At 34.6% G+C, this 10583-nt stretch overlaps 1 pseudogene; it reads right to left on the bottom strand.

The window, feature by feature from the left end:
* Positions 1–1326: 1326 nt before the first annotated feature.
* Positions 1327–2039, bottom strand: LOC100722786 (N-alpha-acetyltransferase 60-like; annotated as a pseudogene).
* Between the last annotated feature and the right edge of the window lie 8544 nt (positions 2040–10583).

The raw sequence follows: 10583 nt of genomic DNA, 5'->3' as shown, positions 1-10583 counted from the left end.
GGACACTGCTGTGATTAGACCTCAGAAGGGAGATAAGGAGGAGCCAGGCCTTTGAGCTGGATTACAAATGTCCAAGGGGGAGCCTTCTGGAAGATTCTTTCCTGACCACACAGGACAGAAATAAAAGTCACATGAGCACGGCTGATTGAGAGGAGAGAGAGGATTTAGATTTAGGACCTCAGCATATAGCCAATGGCAGTCAGCACACTTGGGCCTCCAGGTGGCCAACACTTTTGGGGGGAGTTTTTCCTGGGTGGATCCTGTCTGCATCATGAGGACCCTTGGAGGAAGCACTCAGTCACCAAGGCCCAGATTCAAGGCTGCTCCTCTCTTCCGTTCAGGCTGCACAACGAGGGACTGAAAAGACATTCTGCCCTGGCTCCTGTGACAGTGCAGCAATACTGGGCAGGATGTGGCAGCAAGAAGCCTGAGGCTCAGGGTGCGAGATGCTAAAAATGTGTGACATATCCACGTTGCAAGCATGATTTATGAGGCTTTCACAACCTTTGCTGTGCATGGACTGTCTCTTGCCCCTAATGCTAGGCAAAATAGCCCATTGTAGCAGGGTTGCCCAATGTGGAGACATACTTCCTGTTGTATCTGGCCAGGCTTGGAGTTTCAGCTCATAAAAGACAGGCAGGGTTGGGCCCCCAGGGAATCACCATCACCTCTCTGCAGGTCAGTTGCATGGAGCATTCCATGAGTCAACAGGCAGGATGGTCTCCCCAGAGAGGGAAATATGTAGCAGGAAGCAGGCCACGAAGAAGCAGAAAAATGTCCCATGGCTGGTCTCTACCAGGGGCTAAGCCCTGGAGCTCTGTGCTCTCATGGAGAGCTGTGCCTCCTCTGCACATCCCTCGCCAGCTTCTCACAGAGGCTTCTCCATGCTGATGCTCAGCAAAAGGACTGGCATTCCCTTGACTCTGTTTCTATTGTTCTAATGTTCCTATGTCTTCAACCTCAATGGTCTCCACACAGTTTCTCCCTTGCAGCAGAAAGTTCAATGTGGCTTTGCAGGAAGGAGCTGATGGGAGGGGACTGCAACGGGAGAGGCCTGGCATAAGTGCATGGAGGCATGACCATGGCACTATGTGAAGGCAGAAGTTTCCAGAAGCAAGGAGTAGAGCCAAGGAGCCTGATGGACACTGGGTACATACTCTGTTCCCAAACCCACATAGCACTGCACCTGCAGTTGGAGCAGGCAGGTCAACAGGCTGGCAAGTGGATGCCAGCTCCTTGCAGAGAGCAGCAGAGGTCAGGTGGACAAGCAGGGGGACTCTGCAGGGTGGTAAAGTGTGAGGCCTGGTGAAGCCTGCCCCTCTGGCATCACATGGAGGGATTATACTCAATGCCACCATTAGTAGAGATCCCTGGTAGGAAGTGCAGAGCAGGCTGTGGGCCTGGCAGTATGTGTGAGATGGAGCAGGGGCTCAGGTTGGTGACTGCTGAGTCCAGATGCTGGACGTATTCTAAGATAGTCCAGAGAGGGTGGCCAGTATTGATATAAAGGACATAAGTGAAGCCATCTTTGAGAACCCCTTGGATGGAGTAGTAATCAGGCAGAGTGATGCTGCCTAAAGCCTCTGTTTTTGTAGTTTATTGCCACGTTGTTGGTGGTGAGGATGTGTAGGTAGATGGCTTTGCTGTGATCATGGACAGTGGTTGATATGTGATTCTTTAAACTTCCAAGTGAAAGGGAACCATACTTTCTGAATCCCTTCACTACTCCCAGACTTAGAATGTACACATTCTGTGTGTCCACAGAGAAGTTGGAGGCTAGGATATCTCCATCCTCTTCATGTGTTTTAGTCCTGCTCTTAATTTCAGCTGCCATCATCCCCATAATGGTACCCCTGGTACCACACAGTGGCAGCCAGAGAGACGAACTTCTTGTTGGATGTGATATCACGGTACCATGAGTCTGGGTACTCGGTGGGGAGCCAGTCCCTGCACAGGTGCTTTACGGTGTCTGTGTCATCACGGCAGAGAAGGCACAGGCAGACCTCGCTGAGGGCACGAGAAGGCACCACGTCCTTCATTTATGCCTCTGGCAGGAGCCGGGCCATGGATGGCATCGCTGGGCTCAGGGAATCCTAAGGGCTCACGGAGCTGAGATGGGAGGCTACTTCGCAGTCTAGCTTTTATATTTAATTTGCTTTATTTTAAATTCTTGAATTATTGATTAATTTATTTGCATTTGTATTTGCTAATGAATGAAAAGTTGGTATTCTTATTTTTATTGGTCTTAATGGCTATAATTTCTATTTTGATTCAAAATATATTTGAAGAAAGTAGTAGATTGGTTTTAGTTTAGTAAAATAATGGTTTCAATTTGTTTCTGTGGTTATTGATGATATTTAATTTTTGAAAGAAATTTTCATCAGTATTTTCATTGAAACAGACAATATAACCAGTATGATAAAATGATTTTTTTGTATTTAGATTTGCTTGAGATCCTATTAAGTCTGCAATCTTTTCTGTTTGCCAAAAATTAAATTTGTTGTAGATCATTTATAGCTTTTTCAAATTAATCTTTTGCATATTTGAATACATTATATATATTTTTTTTTCTTTTTTTTGAGACGAGGTCTCACTATGCAGTTCAGGCTCGCCTTGAGCTCACTTTGTAGCCCAGACTGGTCTCACACTCGCAAGGATCATCCTGCCTCAGCCTCTTGAGTGCTCGAACTGTGAGTGTGAGCCACCAGGCATGGCTACATTTTCTATTTTTAATAAAATTTTGGGAACTTTGGAAAAAGTATCTCAAGTTTTCATAAGTATTGTCTTCTGACTTCTGCGAGTTAATGTTACAGAGAATTTTGTAGTTACAATATTTGTCTTGTCAATAAAACTACTTGTAAAATTATTTCTGAAAATAATTCTTAAATATAATTCTGACTGAATTATTAATGTACTGACTGTAATCTTTTTTCTTCTCAGAGTCCTAAAAATTATCTTGTATGCAATTTCATGATCTGATATTTAGTATATAAAAGATGTCATCTCATCACTTAAGGGCAATTTTTTATTCAAACTTTTTGTTTGTTTGCATTTGCTATTTCAGAGTTTTCCCTTTACAGTATTTTTGTTGTCATTGTTACTTTCTTTCATATCCACTTCTTACAGGCATATACTAGGATTTTGTAGCTTTTATTCAAGTTGAATCTTTTCTTCTAAATATAGTGTATGGTTTAAACATTTTCATTTTAATAGAACATTTCATGTTTTAACATACATAACGATGTTACTTGCACACATGCATAACACAATATTCACCCCGATATAAATGAACATCTCATGTTTTGGTGATTATTTTTATGAAAATTTAAACTTCTGTTTTAAAACCATTATTTCATTTCTACAGTTAATTAGAATTGAAGCCACATGTATCAGTATGACTTACATAACCCTAAAGATCTCTTATATCATCACAATATTGTCACTTGTGTCAAAAAGCATTGTGCATGAAAGACAAGATTATAAAGCACTAAACAACCTCACACTTCATTCAGGAAATTCCCTGTGACAAGTATAGCAGAGATATATTCCGCTCAGCTGGATAAACACTTATTAGTCAAGACTTGGATTAACCTCTCATAGCAATCAGCAAATTAACCATTTTCGTATTTGAATACATTTTCTATTTTTAAGAAAACTTTGGAAAAACATCTCAAGTTTTCATAAATATTGTCCTCTGACTTCTGCCAGTTAATATAGAGAATTTTGAGGTTACAATAGTTGTGTTGTAGATAATCTGCATTTTTTGCCTTTCTTTGATATAGATCATTGAAAATTTTCTTTTTTTCTGAAATAGATACTTCTCTTTTTTACTTTGTGCTTGTTTCTTATTTGTGCTCGTTGTATTAAGTCTAGATTTTTGGAGATTGGGCTTCAATTTTATTATTTTAATTTTTATTTTTACTAGCACATATTTTCAGCACATAATGATTACATACCTCTTCGGGACTTGGTGCATGATAACAAATCCCAATTATTTTATTTCCCTTTTTGTCTTCTCTTGCTTGCCTTCTCTTTTGCAAATGATATACATTTCTCCTGGAGACTATTTCATTATGAATATGTTGGTACTTATAATTTTTTTCTGTTCCTGAAACATTTATAATTTCATTTTTTATAATTCTTTTTTATATACCTTTCCCTTGCTATGGAAAAAAGTATATGAAGTCTATTTTCTATATCAAACAATTTTATTCTTTGAGAATTCTGTTTAATAATTTAACTTTTGAAGATTTTATTCAGACACTGTTTTGTTTCTGTGGTCTATTTCTCAATCTTTTCCTTTTCCCTTTTTCATTTTACCCTGTTCGACTTTGATGATTTTTCATGTCAAGCATTCCAAAGAGTATTTTGTAATATTCTTTTTCTTTTCTCTAGAATAACTCATTTTCAGAGGCATTTTCTTTTTCTGAATCTTCGTTTTCATAAGTGCTTGTTTTTATCTGCAGTGTTTTTACTCTACTCTTAATTAAGCTTTGTAGTTTGACCCTAATGCTGGGTTTGAATTAATCAAGAGATCTGGTGTTGTTTTGCCTCTGCCCTGCCTAACGCGTGGGAGCTGGACTCAGAGCTACTGAGCAGATGATATGTAAAATTCCAACCTATTTTTCAGTTTCCAGTAAATATTTTGCTTTCCTCAATTAATATTGAAATAAATGTTTTCACCGTTTAATGCCATGGAAGGATTTTATAGTGCAGTATATCTCAAGGACAAATTTTTTAAAAAATAGAATTCCAAGAAAACAAGCCTTATTTATACATGGTGATCTACTTTAAAAGAAAAATGTATCTATTATTAAATTAATTTTTTCTTTTAAAATTAATCAATCAATAAATGCCAGCAATTAATGCTAATATATATATATATATATATATATATATATTTTTTTTTTTTTTTTTTTTTTTTTTTTTTAGTACCAGGGATCGAACTCATGACCACCTGCTTGCAAGGCAGGTGCTTATGCCACTGAGCTAAATCCCCAGCCCCTAAAATCTATTTTTAAAATGTCCAAACTATCAGTGAGCCTTAATGATATATTATGACACTTGAAACCACATATATATGTTATAAAAATATTGACATTGGGGGCTGGGGATTTAGCTCAGCGGCATAAGCACCTGCCTTGCAAGCAGGCAGTCGTGAGTTCGATCCCTGGTACTAATAAAAACGAAAAAGACAAAAAAAAACAAAGTATTGACATTGGGAAACAGTGAAAGGTCCTGATAATACAATGGTGATTTGCTACTAATCTTTAAACTGAAAGAGAATGCTATATCTCAGTTGAGATTAAAGAAAACAAAGATTGATTTTTGCACCATTCAGTACCGTAGACCTTGTTGAATTTAGATCTTGGGTTAGTGTACCTGCTCTAGATACATTAAATAGGACGTAAGAAAATTCTTACATTCTTTCCTAACATTTTATAATTCTAAAATAATGAATTCTAAGTGGATAATGCATGAATATGAGATATAAAAATATATTTGTTAAGGTCTCTATACTTTGCCTAAGCTACCATGCCAAAATTTGGGATTGCAGAAATTATAAAAGAAAAAAGATTGTACTCAGACCTATTTCACCTTGAAGTAGAAAGAGAGTTGCTCAAATTGCTATTTGGTATGGATCCCGCGTCTCCAAGAACAGTTAGAAGATAATGATGGGGAAACAGAGCACATTTCTGCTGTTCATCAGGTAATAAGGGCTGCTGCTGGATGTCTTTAAATTTGTCATAGGTAGTTACCTATCAAAGGTTTATTATCACAAAGTTCCACTGGAAGTTCTGTCTGTGCTTTATCTGTGTAGCAGTCTTGACATTTTTGGAGATAATTTGGATATAACAACAAGAAGAATGTTGTCCAAATGTCATATTAAACTAAGGTATAGCAAGCTCTTAGTTTAATTTTAAACAACTATAATAAATTTTAAAATACAGCTTGCTTTTTAACACATTAGAAATCTATATTTCATTCTTGCTTTTACAGAAAACTTAAAGAACTACTTGACTGGATGTGATAAAAAGCACAATGAATGTTTACCTTATAAAATTGTGCTAAAATTTCAAATGCAGTGCTGTTAATTCTCATCAAAATACCCCAGCTGTTTACAAACACACTTACCCCCATCATTCTTGCCATTTTTGAAGCAGTTCTCGGAGTCCTCTTTTGTGAACATCTTTGTGAAGCGTGATGAGAAACAAAGTGAACACTGCTGCTAATGCCATCCAGCAGAAATGCAAGGCTGTAAAAACATTTCGACGTGGCCCCATGCACTTTATGCCCCAGACATAGTTTTATGGCGCTTTGACTCTGTAAAGTCAAAAAGACTTGGTCAAAGTCATTTGATCATGAAAGGTAAATATTTTGAATTTAGCATCAAGGCAGTCACAGCAGTATAAATAAAGATACAAAAAAGGACCTCAAAAAGTGGCAAGGATGATGGGCTCAGCATGTTTGAAGCAAGGGATACTACTTGGAAGGGTATTAATGGGCCTGTGTTTTTATTGTAATAATTTTGTTAACTTTAAACATACATCATATTTTTCTATTACATCTCATATAACAGATCAGAGATATCCTGGAATACGGAATCCTGAAAAGAGTTTTGCTTATACTGGCTTAAAATTTTCTCATTTTATAAATCTTAAATCAAAGTATACACGAAACACTAATAAACTCAATTTTTTTCAATAAAAAGAAAAACTTAAAAATTATAATTAAAATATCTCCTTCATCCAAAAAATATATTATAAATAAGTGAATTCATTTTGCTATGCTGTTTGGATTTATGGAGAATTCAGAACATAGAAAATAAATGCATATATAATTTATCCATCTTTCTTATTCTTATATCATTACTAAACAAAGAACAATTCTGGTGATAAGTCCTTATGTTATTAATTTTACTTACAATAATAAGTTTAAAATTGTGTACATTTGAAACTGCTGCATTGCCATCAAATAAAACACTATTCTCCATTTCTGCCTCATTAGGAAGACTTTCAAGGTTCACTGATCTCTGGTCCAGCTTAGGAAAGAATCACAAAAAGTGCAGGATGGGTAATAAGTAACCATGGAAACCAAACTCCATACATGTTTGCACAGAATGGAGGAGTTTATAGCCCTGTGGAATGTCATTTAAATGAAATTTTATGATTGTTTTATGAGTTCTGACTCTCTGGAAAAACAAAGCATTTTTAAGGTCAATAGACTATCCACCAAGTTCAAAACCTGTGCTATACAGGCAAATGATGGAATTCCATAAGATATTTTCAAGATTTAAAATAGTAATTGGACAGGTTAATCCAGTTGAAAATACTGTTTGTCAAGGAGCAAAGAAAGGACATTTCATCTGCTATCGAGCTGGAGAAGATAATTCTGAGAAAAGGACAGCCATTCTAAAATGAACCTTTATACTTTATTATTAGATTGAGGCATTAATTTGTGTTTGCTGTTCTTTCCCGAGTGGAGCTAGTGTCACAGAAAACCCACTGAGTATAGGATTTAAAGATTAAATTGTCTTCTTCTGTGTACACAATAAATATGTCATGACTGTATCCACAGAACTGAACCAAATATAACTCAGATGAATGTAACAAAAACACTTCAGGTGAGTAAGATGGGTCATAAATATTTTTTTAGAACAGCTATAAAAGACAGTCAAGGAATACTGTTGGTGGTTTGTAGATTCTCAAGCATTTCTGTATCCAATCTTTTCAATCCAATTCTAAGGAAAAAGAAAGTAGAGAGGTGCTATAACTCATTTCCCCTCAAAACTTTTGCTTCAAATTCACACCTCTTTTATTTTTTAGGACAAATTTGGCCTAAAATACTAACATTTTTCTTACAATTTTTAACAATAGAAGAACTACAATAAAACTGTTTCCATTCTCTACACTGCAAAAATATCTCAGGTTAAAAGTTTGAGCAACAATCCAGGACAAGATAAATAGGATTAGAGTCACATAAAGCCCCATGAGGCTATGGTAGCCGTAGCTCAACCTTAATAACACTGAGGACTAGTTATTCCAGATCTCTCCAACCTGCACTCTATCAAACATGTTTTCATAGACGTAGTTCGCCTTGTGGCTGATCTAGTGCTCTCTATTACATTTTGAACCCTTGGTGGATATTCTGATATCGACATATCAAAAACTCAGGATGTAGAAGTTTATTGTTACTTGAAAACAGACTGAGAATCATGTTGGCAAACTTGCTTTATTTCTGGCACTATCCTGACGACATGAAGAAGAATAACATTCTCATGCTAAGAACTTTAAAGTGCAGATTGCTTACTCGCAAACAAAACCAAAGACTGAATAGTACCACTCAAGTGATATAGAGGAAACATGAAGGAGGAAATCAGAACAGTGTAAGATAGAGAATCAGCAGAGAAAGGAAAAAAATGACAAAGAAAGAGATAGGATTTGAAGTATGTTTCTCTAGATAAGTTTTCAAGAGGCAAAGCATATTTCTTCTCATACTTAAATTAACATACAATTTTAGGAGAGTGGCTGTTAAGTAGTAACCTATTTAAATAGTATATAAATTCAAAGTGAGCAGCTGTGATATTTTACAGATGAGTTAGGAAACCTGGGATTTCATTGAAAAAGAAGCAGATGTCAAGACATCTGCATTTTTCTATATTGGACCCTTTTTAAAATGCTTTCCTAACAGTTGAATACTTTAATATTTATTACCCAGATTTGTTTTCAAAAACCAGACGATGAAAACAAGACTGTAAATATACTGAGAAAAATGTAATTATATGTTGCACTTTTTTGGTGATGCTTTTTTTATGCATCCTAAATTAGAAGGCTAGTTACATTTTTAATGCATCTTTTACTTTTTGATATCCCAAAATGCAAAGCCGTTAATTTCAGCATTCTTTGTTAACTTAAATTTCTTACAGTAAGTAAAAGAAGCCTAAATTAGACACCATTATCATGGAAAAATAACAGTACCAATGGATCTCACAATTTTCACTAAACTTTCACAGACTCTCAGAATATTTTGTCCTATTTAAGCAAATTCATAAGAAAACATTAGAGTGAATCACTCTTTTAGCATATATGTGCCTCTTGAAAAATCTTTCATTTCAAAATTAAAAATCAATAATAAGTAAATTTGCCATTCAAATATAGATGTCACCATTTTCTTCATTCTCAAAAAATGTGACTTCAATTTTTCTGAATTAATAATTCCATCATCAACTGTATGAGCTGGAGGTTAATGTTAAATTTATTATCTACAGGTTAATATTTAATATTTGTAAGCTACAGTTAACAGAATATTGGGAATAAAAATTAGTTCAAATGTTTCTTTAACACAACCCTTTTGCACTATGGAATAGATAAATTATAATTTTACACTTGCGGGTAGATGCAAATGCATATGTGTATTCAAATCCTTTTTAGTTTTTTTTTTTTTTTTGTAACAGGAACTGATTCAGATTGTATTTTTGAGTTTCATTATAGAACATTGTGTTCCCTTTCCTTTCTTTCCCTTTCTTTTTTTCTGTCTTTCTTTCTTTCTTTCTTTCAATTTTCCATCTTTAACCATTCTGTAACAGGCATAAAGACAAACCAGTTAATAAGTGTAAGAACTCTGAAAGGACACTTCATTGTAGACATATATATATATAGTAATATATATATATATATATATATATAGTAATATATATATATATATAGTAATATATATATATATATGCTGCTCCTTATTTCTTTCATAATACTATCTTACATGCTTCAGTTTTGCTAAAAAGAAGAAAGAACTGTAAATATGTAATTTCATTAATTCTAAGTTTTGATTTCCCATTGTCACACATATTGCATTTCTTTGCTGGTAGGTGTGGAGTCATGCAAACAGCACCCAGTAACCTACATGCTTGGTGTTTTTAGTTAGGTATATTTGCAAATATTTATGTTAGAATAAGAAATTTAAAAATAACAGATGAAATTTTAAATATAGTAAAGGAATATTATAACAGATCATAAAGCCTTTAAAAATCATTTGAAGATCTAAAATAAAATTAGCATAAGATATGTTGATCTATACTTCTCCTGATTGGAAAAGCTTCACATGCCTGTCATTTTAAAATAACTCTGTTTTAAAATGGTTCTATTTACAATTTTGTTTGAAGATTTACTAATAAGCTGTCCTTGTTGCTTAAATTAATCTAAATTCACATATCTCCATATGCATTGATTTATGAACTCTCCCTAGTTTAAGATCTCATGTTTTAGTAACTATAAAATTACCCAACATTGTGATAAATTCTAAATAAATTATTATGAGAGAAATGTGACAATGTTTTCAGATATATTTCATTATGTATCATCCAAGATACTATTTTAGTTATGAAAAAATTTTTAAAGAAAAATACTATTTCACCTTCAGGAATGACAGAATTTAACCTAGTAGTAAACCAGCTGTCCACAAGTAATAAATAAATAAATAAATAAATACAAATGAATAAAAAAACAAAACCTGGCAAGAATACCTGAAACAACTCATTTTTAGTTGTAGGATCATCGAGAAGAAGTCAGAGGAAGGAAACAAAATCA

This window comes from Cavia porcellus, unplaced genomic scaffold, assembly GCF_034190915.1.
Source record: "Cavia porcellus strain 051 isolate PalLab524CR breed Dunkin Hartley unplaced genomic scaffold, mCavPor4.1 scaffold_10, whole genome shotgun sequence".
In the NCBI taxonomy this organism is placed as follows: Eukaryota; Metazoa; Chordata; class Mammalia; order Rodentia; family Caviidae; genus Cavia; species Cavia porcellus.
This window is presented reverse-complemented; position numbering and strand designations above follow the sequence as displayed.